This window comes from Erinaceus europaeus, chromosome 3, assembly GCF_950295315.1.
Source record: "Erinaceus europaeus chromosome 3, mEriEur2.1, whole genome shotgun sequence".
Taxonomy (NCBI): domain Eukaryota; kingdom Metazoa; phylum Chordata; class Mammalia; order Eulipotyphla; family Erinaceidae; genus Erinaceus; species Erinaceus europaeus.
This window is the reverse complement of record NC_080164.1, coordinates 124,351,325-124,368,632: the sequence shown is the minus strand read 5'-3', so window position 1 is coordinate 124,368,632 and position 17,308 is coordinate 124,351,325. Positions and strand designations below refer to the sequence as shown.

The window sequence follows — 17,308 nt, the reverse complement described above, 5'->3', positions numbered from 1 at the left end:
AGAATGGGAGAATATTCTTATGCCATACATCAGACAAAATATACAAAAAGTTCACCAAACTCAGCAACAAAACAACAAATGATCCCAGCCAAAAATGGGGAGAGGATATGAACAGAATATTCACTAAAGAAAAGATCCAAAAGGCCAACAGACAAATGAAAAAATGTTCCAAGCACTGATTGTCAGAGAAATGCAAATAATGACAAAAATGAGATACCACTTCATCCCTGTGAGAATGCCATACATAAAAAAGGATAATAACAACAAATGCTGAAGATGTTGTGGGGGCAAAGGAACCCTCCAGCATTGCTAGTGGGAATATAAATTGGTTCAACCCCTATAGTCTTATAAATCATTATTATAGTAATATGATCTAAAACAGTATTCATTCAATAACCCAGGGTAAAAATATATTGAATATTTCAAGTTCTATAACTAACTACACTTTAATCAAAGTATACATTTCTCTAGTCTAAGTGTTAGATGTATCAAATTTGCAAACTGAATGAATTCAGATCTTGGGCTTGAATTGTTTAAGCAATTCTAAATATACTTTTTGTTATTTATTAATACTAAGTACCTACAACTTTAGACCAGATTAATCAGGATCATCTGGTCCTGCTACTATCTAAGATATTGTTATTAGTAGGTATCATTAAATGACATAGAGCATGGTGAGATCAACTATAGTAAGTTAAATCACAGCCATGGGATTTTCAAAGAAAAATAAGTTGCCAACTAACTTGGTTATAATAATAATTATATATTGTTTTTTTAAATCCCAAGATTACAAGGAAACTTCCCTCATTCTCTTTAAATCCATATTTCTTCCAATCCTGGAACCTCTGGGGCTTTTACTTGTGTTTCTTGATGCCTCTCTTCTCTATCCATTACCCTGTTATACTGCCTCTGTTGACCTCAACTCAATCAGTGCAACTAGTGCCATGATGCCACTGACTAATTGCTTCTGATTGTATCCAGAGATGCCAAGTCAGAGCTATCAACCTTCCAACCCAAATAAACTGGTGAGATCTTTACTAACACTTGGGACTACATAGTTCTACTTCAGTTGGTGCTTTCTCTAGCAAAGTTCCAGATACTAGATAGAGGCTAGGGCTTAGGCAGCTGGGTATGTGTATACTGGGTATGTGTATAAGGTAGGGACAACTGTATACCTCAAAATAAAATTGCTTAATAGTCCTCTGTAATTAGATATAGAACTATTTAGTTCAGTAACCTAATAGAAAGGCCTGAAGAATACAATATATATATTGTCTACCGCCCCACCCCCACCATAAAATTTCTAATCAAGGGGGCTGGGCACTAGTGCAGCAGGTTAAGCGCACATGGTGTGAAGCTCAAGAACCTGCGGAAGGATCTCAGCTGGAGCCCAGGCTCCCTATCTGCAGGGGGGTTGTTTCACAGGAGACAAAGCAGGTCTGCAGGTGTCTATCTTTCTCCCTATCTGTCTTCCCGTCCTCTCTCAATTTCTCTCTGTACTATCCAACAACAACAACAGCAATAATAATAGCAACAACGATAAATAAGAAAGACAACAAAAGGGAAAAAATAGCCTCCAGAAGCAGCGGATTCGTAGTGCAGGCACTGAGCCCCAGCAATAACCCTGGAGGCAAAACCAAAATTTCTAATCAAATATGTATTACTTCAAATGAAATATGAATCACTGTATGAATTTCACTGAAGTATATCTATTTAATAAGGGCCTCTTGAGTAATTATAGTACATCTGTATAGGTCACAAAATTGTATTCTAGAAGTCTCTCTCATTTTCTTTACAGTCTTTACCTGTCCTTTTTTCTCTAAAGTAACTACTACACTGCCTTCTAATGTCATAGGTTAATTTTGTCTGTTTTTGAATTGTGTTCAGTATGTTTTAAAATGTATGTGTTTTTATTACTGCCAGCTTGTGCTTAACATCATTTGAAGTATTTAAAAATATTATTGGGCAAATCGACAGGACCTGCGTAAGGATCCCAGTTCGAGCCCCCGGCTCCCCACCTGCAGAGGAGTCGCTTCACAAGCGGTGAAGCAGGTCTGCAGGTGTCTGTCTTTCTCTCCTCCTGTCTTCTCCTCCTCTCTCCATTTCTCTCTGTCCTATCCAACAACAACGACATTAATAACCACAACAATGTTAAACAAGGGCAACAAAAAGGAAAATAAAAAAAAATTATTGGGAAAGAACAATACAATTTTGCTAATTAATTGGAATTTTTTTCCACCTTACGATGTACATTCACATTAAAATCAGAATAAAATGGAATAGGGAATTAGGTGAGGAAGTATTTGCAGTCAGACACTCTATCCCTGAGCTATACCCCCATGTGAAGAAGTATTTATAGTAAAACCATTGGGGAAAATCCACAATTGAAGAATTGCTAGATCTGACAATCAAAAGTAAATATTAAATTACTATAAAATTAAAAAGAAAAATAACTGTCTAAAGCATGTAAAACAAACATGACAGAAAATATCAATGCCCTGGTATGTAGCACAAAGCAAAGAATTTGAGAAGGAAGGAAAGGATGCTGCTGGGTGGAGGGTTTTAGGTATATGAGGCTGGTGGGAAAGGACCTAAGTTGGTGAGTTGAACCTAAGTTGTTCTGCAGACACTTACTCAGGGAGATGTAAAATTGCAGCCATGTCAACAATGGTACCCTAAACTATCCCCCAAGGATCCAGGTGGTGGTGCGCTTGGTTGAGCACACTCTACAATGTGCAAGGACCTGGGTTTAAGCCCTCAATCCCCACCAACAGGGGGAAAGCTTCATGAATGGTGAAGCAGGTCTGCAGGTATCTCTCTGTTTCTCTCCCTCTCTAGCTTCTCCTTCCCTCTTGATTTCTGGCTGTCTCTATCCAATATATAAAGACAATAAAATAAATAAATAATTGAAATTTTAAAAAAATATTTAAAAAAACTACTAACTCCCAAACAAAATGATAGAAAAAAATATCAGTGCCTACTCAACTTGTAAACAGTTTTCATACACAAAGAAATAATATTACCCCCAAAGAAAATTGAATCAAGACATAAATACACAAACCACAGATGTCAATTACTATCAACAGATAACCATTTAATGCATCTAATCAGTGACTTTATTATTATTACTATTTTAATTTATTTTTTATGGTTGCCACAGGGTTTCAGTGCTTCAGGCTGTCTTTTTCAGAGAGAAAGAGAGAGAACAACACCATAGCTTCCTGAAATGCAGAGGGAGCTAGGCTCAAACCTGGGTTATGTGCATGAGAAGGTAGAAACCTACCCAGGTGAGCTATCTTGTTGATCTGATTATGACATAGAAAATAATCTAAAGGCCACAATAATCATACAGGTGCATAGCTCTTTCAAATTAATGGTTTTGTAGTCTTTCGATTAATACTCAGGAAAGTGGAGTGTCAGATGATATGGTGGTAGCTGTGATTTCATATTTATTTATTTTTAAGAATCTTCATACTGCTTTATCCACAGTGACTCTCTCAATTTACACTCTCACCATTGATTTTCTTTTCTTCTTATCCTCACCAACATTTGCTTCTCATGTTTTCAACAATAACCACTCTGACAGGTGTAAAGTGATATGTCATCATGGTTTTGATATACATTCCCATAATCATAATGAAAATTAATATCTTTTCATATATCTGTTGGCCATCTGTATGTTTTCTTTATTGAAATGTCTATTCATATCATCTGTCTCTTTTTAAAATCTACTTGTTTGGGGTTTTTTTTTTTTGTTAGTTGTATATGATTTTAAGTTTTTAATATTAACCCCTTGTCAAATGTATGATCCAGTGAACTGTGATGATTTTCATTGTGATGATTTCATTTTGGTGGTTCCTTTTACTCTGCAAAAGCTTTTAAATTAAATATGGTTTTATTTGTTTATTTATGGTTTTGGCTTCTTCTTCTTCTTTTTTTTTTTGCCTTGCTATTGAGATGACTTTCCAAAGATAATTCTATGGTCAGTGTCAAGGAGGTTATCACCTGGTTTTTATGTAGTTTATCATTTCAGGTCTTTTTTCAGTCCTGAATCCACTGTGAATTACTTTTGTATAGTGTGAGGATTGTCTAGATTAATTCTTTCGCATGTGGCTGCAAATTTTCCCAACATCTAAGTGTCCAAAAATAGATGAGTGGATAAAGGGCATAGTGTATATATATATGCAATGGAACACTATTCAGCTTTTTTTGTTAATGCTACCAGGGTTTTTGATGGGGCTTGGTGCCTGCACCATGAATCCACTGCTCCGGGTAGCCATTTTTCCCCTTTCTTTTATTTAATAAGGCAGAAATAAATTGAGATGGGAGAGGGAAACAGAGAAGGAAAAAAGAAAGAAAAACACTTCCAACACTGCAGGTGTGTGTGGGGGTGTTGAACCTTGGTCCTTGCACCAGGCAACATGTGCACTTTACAAGGTACATTACAACCCAAATCCCTTACATTAACTTTTTAAAAAGTGAACTTTTGCCATCTGTGATAAAATGAATAGAAGTTGAGTGTATATACTAGCTGAAATAAATCAGATGGCTAAAAAAAAAAAACAGCATATGATTTCACTTATGTGTGGAAGAAAAAGAACAAAGCAAATGAATAACAACAAATGGGGGACAACAGAGGAGAAGGGCTGAGGATCTCAGGTGATTACAGAGGGTCAATAGGAGAATAGTGCATAGAAAAAAAGCTTTTGACAGTGGGCTTATTGAGATAAATGCAGACGTAAAGGTGTGAAGCTGTACACCTGAAACTTAAATGGTTTATAAACTGCATAATCAATTATATAACATCTCAACTGGAGAAAAAAAAAAAGAGGAGCAAAGCAAATCCCACAAAATGATGAAAACAGTAACAACCTAACTTTGGAAGAGAAAGGTAATGTCTTAAAGATGACAAAGTATTGTTACTATGGGATATACTATGTAGCCATTAAAATCACATTTTCTATGAGTGCTTTATCATAAAGTAAAAGTCTTGGAGTATATAATGCTAACTACAAAACAAAAAATTTAAATCTTATGAATATCATCACATGTATTTATCTTTTTATAACAATTTGGGATGAATGCTTCAGTATGGTAGCTCGGATGGTTCTCAGTGTGGTTGGTAAGATTTTATGCTTCTATTTTCTTTAATTTTATTTTTCAGATTTTCTAAATTCTGAATCTGATGGGCTGTGTGGTGGCATACCTGATGGAGTATACATGTGACAGTGTGTAAGGACTCAGGTTCAAACCCCTATTCCCCACTTGCAGGGGGAACCCTTCATAAGCAGTGAAATAATACTGCAGGTGTTTCTGTCCTTCTTTATCTCTCCCTTCCCTCTCATTTTCTCTCTCTTTCAAAAAATGAATAGATAAAATAATTAAAGGAAGAAAATAGGTAAATTCTGAGTCCTGTCAATCTTTTTGTTCATTCAACAAATATTTATGTACCAGTTACTTTGTTATTAGAAGAAAAAGGTTGAAGAAAGATGCAGTGGATAAAATGTTGAACTTGATATCACACAGGCCAGAGTGATGCTTTCATTCTTTCTTATACTCTGTATGTCTTATTGATAAATGATTAAAATATTTTAAAAGAAGTGCCAGAGAGTCAGGCGGTGGCGCAGCGGTTTAAGCACACCTGGCGCAAAGCGTAAGGACCTGCAGAAGGATCCGGGTTTTTACCCCCGGCTCCCCAACTACAGGGGAGTCACTTCACAGGTGGTGAAGCAGGTCTGCAGATGTCTGTCTTTCTCTCCTTATCTCTGTCTTCCCCTCCTCTCTCCATTTCTCTCTGTCTTGTCCAACAACAATGACATCAATAACCACAACAATGTTAAACAACGAGGACAACAAAAGGAAAAAATAAATAAATAAATAAATAAATAAATAAAAGAAGTGCCAAGAAATCACCATGAGGAACCAGGTGGTGACGCATCAGGTTAAGCGCACATGTTACAATGTGAAGGACATAGGTTCAACCCCTGGTCCCCACCTGCAGGGGAAAGCTTCACAAGTGGTGAAGCAGTGCTGTAGGTGCCTCTCTGTCTCTCTCCCTCTCTGTCTCCCCCTTTTCTCTCGATTTCTGGCCATCTCTATCTAATCAATAAATAAAGATAAAAAAATAACATAAATTTTAAAAAAGAAATCACTATGAATCAAAAAAAATGAAAGTTCTGGTGGTAATTTTCAGGAGTCTTGTTCTATAATCAAACTCGCTGATGAGGTAACACAGTGTTTTCATAACAAACTCTCATGCCTGAAGCTCCAAGAACTCCATTATAATCTCTAGTGCTAAGCAGTTCTCTCTCTCTCTCTTTTTTAAAAGTATTACTAATCAAACCAATGGAGGAGTCTCCTATGTAGAGCCATCCTACTACTCTGTCTCCACATTCTTCTTCTTCTTCTACTTTTTTTTTTTCCTCCAGGATTATCGCTGGGGCTGGGTGCATTATGAATTTATAGCTCCTGGAGGCATTTTTTCCCATTTTTAAAAAGTATTTTTTAAAGTATTTATTTATTTCCTTTTGTTGCCCTTGTTGTTTTATTGTTGTAGTTACTGATGTCGTCGTTATTGGATAGGACAGAGAGAAATGGAGAGAGGAAGGGAAGGCAGAGAGAAAGACACCTGCAGACCTGCTTCACCACCTGTGAAGCAACTCCCCTCAGGGGAAGCCTGAGGTTCGAATAGGGATCCTTATGCTGGTCCTTGTGCTTCGTGCCACCTGCGCTTAATCCGCTGCGCTACCATCTGACTCCCTTTTCCCCCCATTTTTGTAGTTGGATAAGACAGAGAGAAATTGAAAGAGGAGAGGAGGATAGAAAGGGTGAGAAAAAGACACCTGCAGACCTGCTTCACCACTTTCGAAGCAACCTCCTTCAAAAGTAATCAGGATCCTTGCATGGGTCCTTATGCTTAGCACTATGTGCGCTTGTCTGGGTGCGCCACCACCTGGCCCTCTCTCCATGTTACTCTCCAAAAGCATCAGCTTTGTCTAAAGCTTTCTTTTCCCTGGGTATTGTACACATACTGGATCTATTTTTTTTTGTCCTTGAAGACACATTGAAAGATAATCAATATGTTTTTGTTCAAATACATACATACTTGTTGCCTGAAGAGGGAATGATTCACAGTAGAATCTGCTCTTACCTGTGCAGTATTTTCAAGGTCTAATAGAGATGGAGCTAGAATATTTTTAGGGACACCAAATTAAATTTTTATCCATTAAAATTTAGTTTCCTGCCCTGCTCATTATCAAACAGAAAGTTTTTTTTTCCTCCTTAAGTATTTAGCGTCCATCTGTATACACTTCAATCCATCGTGAGTTATCTGAGCTTTAGGTCACTTATTTTTACCCTTCATCTTCTCTGACATGCATGACTGCTGTACTGCCTGGAGTAGAGAAACCTGTTATTTTGCCCAAAGTCTGAAAAGTATATTTAAACTGTAATTTAGTGCATCACTATTTTTCTAGGTATCTGAGAAGACACTAGATCTAGCATAAATTTGTACAATCATTTTGACCAGAATCTAGCTCATTTCTTCCTTAAACAGAAGGGACAAGTACTTTCTACAATCTACAAATGATAAAATTGCAACTGAACCTCCCAGGCATAACTGTTGCTGATTCATTGTCATCTATTTTTAGTCACTCACTGAGCGTCTGTTTAAGTCAACAAAATAATGATTAATAAGCAGATACACCCCCCCCTTTTTTTATACGCACACCTTCTTTGAAAGCAAATTCTCCATGCTTTCCAACAACCATCTCAATGACTACTCCTTAGGCAATTGCCTCCAGGACCTGCTATTAGAATATTGAAACTTTCTCACTTCCTCTTAAATAAAGTTAAAATAAACAATGCCATGACTCAAGGGAGGAAAGGACCTAACTACTGGGATGCATAGCCCATTTATTTCATGAGGACTGGTGATTCTACAGTTTAGCATGAGGCAACATGTTGGTCCCTGACAGTTACTCACTTTCCTCCTTTTCTCCTGTTCTAGAGGCCTGGAATTATGTGTCCATTGCCTCTTGCTGCTCATGAGCATTTTCTGTTCTCAGGTCTCTTCATCTAAGTTTTCTCTGATAGTTGCCTTGTCACTACAATGTTCTATAAAAATTTCTAATGAAAGAGCATCCTGGGTGCCATTCTTATCTATGTGCCAACTAGCAAATTAAATAGTAAACGATGGGAAATAACCATGCTAAATCAAGTAAACAAAGAAAGAACTGAAAATGGAAAATGTATTGATTAGTATAATAGACTTGTGTTTCTTCTTTGTATGGTGTGAATTAAAAATTTTAGAAGGGGAGGAAGACCCGGGGTAGGGGGGTAGATTGTTATGTGGAAAACTAAGAAATGTTAGACATATGCAAACTACTGTATTTTACTGTCAACTACAAACCATTAGTTCCCCAATAAAGAAAAGAAAATTAGAAGGGATTGTCAACTTTCTTTGCCCATGACGTTGTTTTTTCCTTTACTGTATAAAGTAAGATACAGCTAATGGGGAGGGCACTGTTACATAAATTATTCATTTAGTTCTACTTTTTCCCAATGAAAAGGTGTATGTGTAGCAAGCCAAAATCAAATGAAATGCTACACTTTCCAGGGCAGTTTCCTCATGTGTATACTGAGGAGTCAGATTTCATAATTACAAACGTTCATTCAAGGAATGAAATCTCTGAGTCTCTGCCTTTTAAGATACACAAGGTGCCTAAAATAGGAAGGCAGATGAAGTATCTCCTACTCCTATAAGTAAGTCAGACAGCATTCCTTTCTATGCTATTATAGGACTGTGTACATTCTCCATAGCATTACCACATGCTGTAACTATTTTCACATTATTCTTACCTTCTTGTAAATGTCTTGACAGAATATTTAATACTTGATAATTCATCGCTATAGTCCCCACACCATGACAAGTCCTGTACCTTACAAAATACTAAGTGGCTTTTAGATGAAAATATAATTCATCATAACCTAGAACAGGCTCTGTACTGTATGGCTTGTTAGTAAAATCCTACTCAATATCTGTTTTAAATATTTATTTACCCATTTGATAGAACAGAGAGAAATTGAAAGGAGAAGGGAGACAAGAGAGGGGGAGACAAAGAGATCTGCAGCACTGCTTCACCATTTGTGAAACTTCTCACTGCAGGTGAGGACCACTACGCTTTTGAAAACATAGGAACATTGTGTGCTGATTCATTACCACTGAGGGAAACCTCGGTGCTGTCTCCCTCCACCCTCCTTTCTCACTGTCCCCCTACCTCTCTTAGAAAAACTTGTCCCTAAGAGGTGAAGCCCCAGGGATGGCAAAATATATATATGTAGATTTGCCTCCAAACACCTAATTTTATAGAGGTTTGCAGATAAAACATTACATATCCAGAAGAATATATTTGAACAAACTCACCAATTGGTAAGTACTATGAGGAGTATTAGACTACAGGAAAGGAACAGTGTCCCTCTAAGTAAAGTAGGCCAAATTCCCTCTGCCTACTCATAAACTATTTCTCAAAGCAGTTGTCTGTTTCTACTATCTGTGTTAAGAAAGTGTGTTCTCTAATTTGAATTGTTTCACATGAAATTATTTGTGTATTCTGTCCAAAATAGACTATTCATCTGGTTAAGAATGAGTAATAAGGAAATTTAATATTGCATTTAGTCATTTGCTTGTACTTACTACATGTAGCTACTTAATCTGCTAGTTTTAACATGCACACTGAGTTAACCACTCAAGTTAATTCCTTTGTGTGTATGTTTTGAAAAGGATGAAGGTGAAAACCCAGCTATAGTTAATGCATCATCAAAATAAATTTATGAACTAGGATAATTATAATCATCTTTATCAGCAATCTTCCTTCAACAGGTACCTTATTATAGGATTAGTCTTTCCCCAAATGCCAGTCTATCTGGTAAGGTTATCTGAGGTAAATTTTTTTTGTCTTTCAGGGAGAAAATCAATGTTTGTTTATCTTTGATTTCAAGGACTGAAGTTAGAGATGAAAACTGAACTTTCTGGAAATGTCACCTTTCATTTACTAAATGTGTACCAACTACCTGTCATGTGTTACAGAAGCTGAGAATACACTGTTGTGTAAGATATACAGAGTGTTTCCTTTTCCACTCACCTCTTTCTCTCTCTCATTGTTTCTGTCTTCAAATGATTGTTTCTATGTATTCATCTCATCCTACTCTTATATAGATAAATTTTCTCCAGGTTTTTCTCATGGGATTCATTACAATAACTAATGTAGATTAGCTTTTGTTACCTACATTTTACTTCTAGAGAATGGGTAAATATCCATGATCTGGGGAAAGGAAAACATGCCCATAAAAAGCTGCAGAATTGTATTCAATATCATTTTTGCTCAATGATCTTAGATTATGCAGAAGATGCTGGTATGCAAAAGCTGAGAATATACTGTTGTGTAAGCTAGACAGAGTAAGCTTTTTCTATGAGAATACTCTGGGCCAAACCATACAGCGATGACCACATGAAGTTGGAAAGGTAGGCATCAATCCCTGAGAAAAGAAAACTATTACCTGCAGAGGTAGGAGCTGGATTCTGGGAAGGAATTTCCAATTCTCTCCTATCATCTTTCTGCTCCAAAGAGCTCATGAGTCAGGATCATCACTGTCCTTAATAAATAGGGAAAATATTGATTTTTTTCCACTCTGGTGATCTTCAAAGAACATATCTGTGAAAGTTATTTTACTTTTATAAATAAAAATTTAAAAAAAGAAAGTGAGTTCCCATTTTATTTGTGGTGCATGGCAAGGAGAGGCATGGTACTTGGTAGGTAGGAAGAATTGATTAGCTGAATGAGAAAGAAACTACTGGGGAATATTTTCCATGAAAACAAGAAAAAAGAAAAATGAAAATCTGATAAATACAATATTTATTTAATATAGAAGGGATACAAATTCATAATATAATTGTGAAGCAATAGGCCTCAAAATTGATCAAATTTGACGAGAGGAGATTAGAAGGCCTGGAGAGAAGATAAATTTATAGACTGCTTAATGTAGTTAATGTTTGAACATAATGAAGAAAGATTTACAGTTTCAGAGAAGATTTTTTGATAAATTAGTCATAAATACACAGAAAAACTAAGAAAATAACAAGACAGATCCTGTAATTCCCAAGAACTTGAAAAGAAAAATATGTGAGGGGGGGGAGTTCCCGGAAGATGGCAGACTGAGAAGCTGCTGGTGGCTGAGCTCTGACCACATCTTCTGGAAACAGTAGGATTTTCTGCCTTTAGCAGGCCAGTCAATAAGGGGTCCTAGCGGTGACACCAGGGAGGTGACTATAACTTAATTTGGGTTAAGAATTAGAGTAGGGGAAAAAAAGGGGGGGAAAAAAAAGGGAAAAAAAAATTTTTTTTATTCCTTTTAATTTTCAAGCATACCTCCTTCCCTGCCCCCCCCCCCCATAACCAGTCCTTTTCTTTACCAAATTCCTGTCCCACCAGGGAGTATCATTAATTCTAAGTCTATACCCTTCTGAAACCTCTGGCCTTTTTTCTTTCTAAGTAGCCAACCCCCCCACCTCACCCCGCATAGTTAATTAAATAATTAAAAATAAATACATTAAAAAAAAAACCCTTTCCTTTCACTGCCCTTTTATGACTGTTCTTTTTCTAATCTTTTTCTTTTTTTCTCTCTCTTTTTTTTTTCTTTTTCTCATTCTTGTCATCTCTTCTTCCTTAATCCTACAGCTTCCAAAGTCACAGCCCCCAGCCCCCACACCAACAAACAGTGTGCTTTTTTGAATTCACTGATACACATTTGGGAATTTCCTTTCACTGCTCTTTAATTACAGCTCTTTTTCTTATCTTTTCCCTTTTCTCTCTCTTATCTCTCTCTCTTTATCTCTGCTTTATCATAAGTAATAAAGTTCCTTTATTGGTTCTCTGCTTTGTTGATCTGTCTAAGTGTGAGAGTGGGGGGTATTGAAGTCTCCCACTATTATTGTATTACTATTGATGTATTTTTGAAATTCTTTCAGTAGGTGCTTAATGTATTTAGATGGTCCCTCATTGGGTGCATAGATGTTAATAATTGTTAAGTCTTCTTGGATGATTGATCCTCTAATCATTATGTAATGTCCTTGCCTATCTTTTATTACTTTATTTAATTTAAAATCTATCGTGTCTGAGATGAGAATGGCTGTTCCTGCCCTTTTTTGTGGTCCGTTAGCCTGTATGATAGTTTTCCATCCTTTCACTTTAAGTCTGTGTTTATCTTGTTGTGACAGATGGGATTCTTGCAAGCAGCATATGGTTGGGTTATGTTTTCTGATCCATCCCCCCACCCTGTGCCTTTTGATGGGTGAGTTTAAGCCATTGACGTTTATTGATATTATGGATTTAATGTATTGTAGTGCCATTGTTAAAAAAAAAGTTTTGTTTGCTCTGATATATTGCCAGTTTTATAGTGATGTTCTTGTTTATAAGAGGTCTTTTAGAACCTTTTTCAGGGCCGGCTTGGTGATGGTTGCCTCCTTTAACTGTTGTTTATCTAAGAAGGTTTTGATCCCTCCATCTAGTTTGAATGAAAGTCTAGCAGGATATATTATCCTTGGTTGAAACCCTTTTTCATTCAGGGCTCGATAGATATCTTGTCATTCCCTTCTGGCTTTTAGAGTTTGAGTGGAGAAGTCTGCAGATCATCTTATGGGTTTTCCCTTGTATGTGACTTTTTGTTTCTCTCTTGCAGCCTTTAGGATCCTTTCTTTATCCTTACTTCTTCTCATTGTGGTTATGATGTGTCTTGGTGTCTTCAGGTCTGGGTTGATTCTGTTTGGTACTCTCTGGGCCTCTGGAATCTTGATGTCCTTTCTGTTATTCAGGTCTGGGAAGTTTTCTTCTATTATTTCCTCTAGAATGTTTGCTTCCCCTTCCTCTCTTTCTTCCTCTGGCAGGCCAATTATGCGAATGTTACTTCTTTTGAGATCATCCCATATGTCTCTGTTGTTGTTTGCAGTGTCTCTCAATCTCTTTTTAAGCTCTTTCACCTTTTTCTTCATTTTCTCTAACTCATCCTCTGTCTGACTAATTCTGTTTTCTGCTTCTGTTAGTCTGCTTTCCCTTGCCTCAGCTTCTTTCTTCATTACAGCTATTTCAGCTTTCAGTTCTCTAATTGCCTCAAGATAATCAGTATTTTCCTTGGGGGTCTCAACTGTTGTTTCCCTAATACTGTCATTCCTTTCCTCCAATGTTGTTTTCATTTCTGTGATTAATAATTTTATTATTGCTTGCATACTTTTCTTATCTATGGCTGATTTGTAGTTTCTTCTGGGCTCTTGTCTTCATTCATTGGAGTAGCAGTTTTCTTTGTTTTTGATCTACCCATTTTTTTGATTTATGTGTTTTGTTTATGCTCTATTGTTCCTCAGTTGTTGTGTCTTGAGTACAAGTAACACTGTACTAAATACCTTTATGACAATTGCACTCACCAACCTCAGGAATTACAGTAGCAACTGAAGCAAGTATTGAAGTAGTTTAATCGTTACCAGTTAGCCAAACAATTTCTCCAATCCATGAAAAAATAGTAACCAAATCCCAGTGAAGAAGAAAGAGAAAAGATAGGATAGCAAGAATAGACAGTTATGCGAATATACTATCCACTGTATATTCTAGGGGTAACAAGAGGGGAAAGGGAAGTAGAGCAGAGATACACACATAGAGAGTCCACTCTGAGTCAGATTTCTTCCCCCAAATAATTCACAAATTCAGACAGGCAAAGAAGAAGGAAGAAGTGTATGGCAAGATTAAAAAAGAGAGAGAGAGAGAGGGAGAGACAAGAGAGAGAAAATGGAAAAGATAAGAAAAAAGAGCTGTAATTAAAGAGCAGTGAAAGAAAATTCCCAAATGTGTATCAGTGAATTCAAAAAAAAACACACTGTTTGTTGATGTGGGGCTGGGGGCTGTGACTTTGGAAGCTGTAGGATTAAGGAAGAAGGGATGACAAGAATGAGAAAAGAAAAAAGAAAAAAAAAGAAAGACAAAAAAAGAAAAAGATAAGAAAAAGAACAGTCATAAAAGGGCAGTGAAAGGAAAGGGTTTTTTTTAATGTATTTATTTTTAATTATTTAATTAGCTATGCGGGGTGAGGTGGGAGGGTTGGCTACTTAGAAAGAAAAAAGGCCAGAGGTTTCAGAAGGGTATAGACTTAGAATTAATGATACTCCCTGGTGGGACAGGAATTTGGTAAAGAAAAGGACTGGTTATGGGGAGGGGCAGGAAGGAGGTATGCTTGAAAATTAAAAGGAATAAAAAATTTTTTTTTTCCTTTTTTTTTTTCCCCCTTTTTTCCCTACTCTAATTCTTAACCCAAATTAAGTTATAGTCACCTCCTTGGTGTCGCTGCTAGGACCCCTTATTCGCTGGCCTGCTAAAGGCAGAAAATCCTACCGTTTTCAAGAGATGTGGTCAGAGCTCAGCCACTAGCAGCTTCTCAGTCCGCCATATTCTGGGAACCCCCCCCCCCCGAAGCTTTTTTAAAGGATTTCTCAAAGATGAAAACTAGCTCCAAGTCCTTTTGATCCAATGAGAGCTGTACTCAAGGATGTCCTCGGATCCGCCCTCAGGGTCGCAGTGGTCCCCGGAGACTCCCAAGAGGAAGCCCCCGAGCAACAGTGCTCCCTCCTGGTCCTCTGCCGGCCGCCCAGCAGCGCTCTACAACCATTGGAGGAGCCGCCTTCCTGGGCTGAGGACAATGCCCGGCACACCTGTCTTGCCCGCTGCCGCCTGGGAAGTCTGGAGCAGCCCTCCCGCTAGTCCGCACCACCTCTACTCTAATTCTTGACCCAAATTAAGTTATAGTCACCTCCTTGGTGTCACCACTAGGACCCCTTATTGACTGGCCTGCTAAAGGCAGAAAATCCTACCATTTCCAGAAGATGTGATCAGAGCTCAAGCCACTAGCAGCTTCTCAGTCCGCCATCTTCCGGCACCCCCCCCCACTCTAATTCTTAACCCAAATTAAGTTATAGTCACCTCCTTGTTGTCACTGCTAGGACCCCTTATTGGCTGGCCTACTAAAGGCAGAAAATCCTACCATTTCCAGGAGATGTGGTCAGAGCTCAGCCACTAGCAGCTTCTCACTCCGCCATCTTCTGTTATCCCATGCACTTACTCTTTATAACTACTAAGAGTAAAGGGACATGGACACATTCATATATAGAGTGGGACAGAAGACAGGGTGTGAAAAAAGCTAAATTAGGGGATTGGGCGGTAGCTCAGTGGGTTGAGCGCACGTGGTGCAAAGCGCAAGGACCAGCGGAAGGATCCTGGTTCGAGCACCTGGCTGCCCACCTGCAGAGGGGTCGTTTCACAAGCAGTGAAGCAAGTCTACAAGTGTCTGTCTTTCTCTCCCCCTCTCTGTCTTCCCCTCCTCTCTACATTTCTCTCTGTCCTATCCAACAATGACATCAATAACAACAACAGTAACCATAACAAGACTACAACAACAAGGGCAACAAAAGGGGGAAAAATGGCCTCCAGGAACAGTGGGCTCATGGTGCAGGCACTGAGCCCCAGCAATAACCCGGGAGGCAAAAAAAAAAAAAGAAGAAAACTAAATTGTACTTTTCTACACCTGAAAGCCAATATGTAGGGAAAAAAGAAGTAGTAATATAAACATGCTATTTTTAAATGTTTTTAATTATACAAACAAAAACTTTTATGGCAAAGGTGGTAATCTTTTATGTTGATACTATAAGGGATAACTGCCTTTCTTCAATTCTTTCTCCTTCAACTTAACTAGACTCAAATTCAGTGAGTTTGCATGGATATATCAACTTCACACCATTACTGAGTACAAGTACAAGTACAAGTAATCTCTACTCCTACTTTGTGATGTACTTGTTCTAAATTGAGACTATTAGAAGGACTCACTTGATCTGAGTTGAATTTTCTGCGTGGAAAAAGATTCAATGAATTTAATTGGTAATTTAGTGGAGCAAGGAATATTAAATGCTAACTCCGTGGAGACATAGCATATCTGCTGTTCTTTGGAAACAGTTATGAATATAGAATAAAATTTTGTTACGCTAGATTGCCTCTGTCAAAACTGAAGAATATTTGAATAGGTACTAAATTAAAAGGGTATCCAAGCAGTATTAGATATGATTTCTAGATGGATTTCTTCAAGCAATTTAATATTGTAAATAATATTTCTAGAAAATATGTAATCAGGAAGTGACTGATCTTTCACCCCAGCAAATAATTTAAGACTACATAAGCAATTCTCATGCCTCTAGTTTATGAAAACAGATTGTTAAAGAGCACCATGTAATATATATATACAATAACAGAATGCTCCCATGTTTCAGATGTGTGTTACAGGTTTCTAAAGCCTTGAAAAGTGGTCTCCTTTACACACTCTAACTCAAGAAGCTTATATGATAACTTGACCTAACAGTCATTCTGTCTTTCATTATTTGCAGTTACTGAATCTTTCCTGGAGATGAATATATTAGAATTAATATTTTTATTAAGTTGCATTCATGGATTAGGTCTCCAGAATAATTTTAAACATTCACTAAAGTTTTTGTAAAGCTTTGCTATTTATGGTACTGAGAATCATATAAAAATTAGACTATTCCTACTACTGTTGATGTTTTTAAGAAGTTCATCACCCATGTCTTTTAAAAGGGTTATTCTTAGTCTCATTACCAGGAAAAAGTATGAGTTCACTCATTGTAAGAACATCCAGTGCCTTGGTTATATACACAAGCCAGTTTCTTGTTCAAATAGTCATTTTATGTAATTTGTTTACAATCTTTTCTCAAGGCTATCTGTTCTTACAGGACAGGTGAAGGTTGATAGCAATAATTCTTTTCTTACACAGAGATCTTTCAACTCTACAAATGCTGTATGTTTTTAGAAGGGGGTGTTATTTATTTTTTTTTTAAATTTTTTAAAGAGTACTTCTCAGGCTCTTCTTTCTTTCTTTCTTTCTTTCTTTCTCTCTCTCTTCCTTCCTTCTTTCCTTCCCTTCCTTCCTTCCTTCCTTCCTTCTTTCCTTCCTTCCTTCCTTCCTGCCTTTCTAGAGACAGAGAGCTGTTGAGAAGGGGAAAGATAGAGAGGGAGAGAGACACTTGCAGCCCTGTTTCACTACTCGTGAAGCTCCCCCTCCTGCAAGTGGAAACCAGGGGCTTCAGCCGGGGTCCTTGTGCACCATAATGTGTGCGCTTAACCAGCTGTGCCACCACCTGATCCCTTTTTTATTTTTCTTACTAAGAAATACATACTCATAGAAAAGTTAGCATTTCAGAATAAAATAA

At 37.4% G+C, this 17,308-nt stretch overlaps 1 protein-coding gene across 1 annotated transcript in view; it reads left to right on the top strand.

The window, feature by feature from the left end:
• BTC (betacellulin) overlaps window positions 1-17,308 on the top strand; it is a 543,453-nt gene that overhangs the window by 170,557 nt on the left and 355,588 nt on the right. The gene's annotated exons all lie outside the window — the stretch shown is intronic.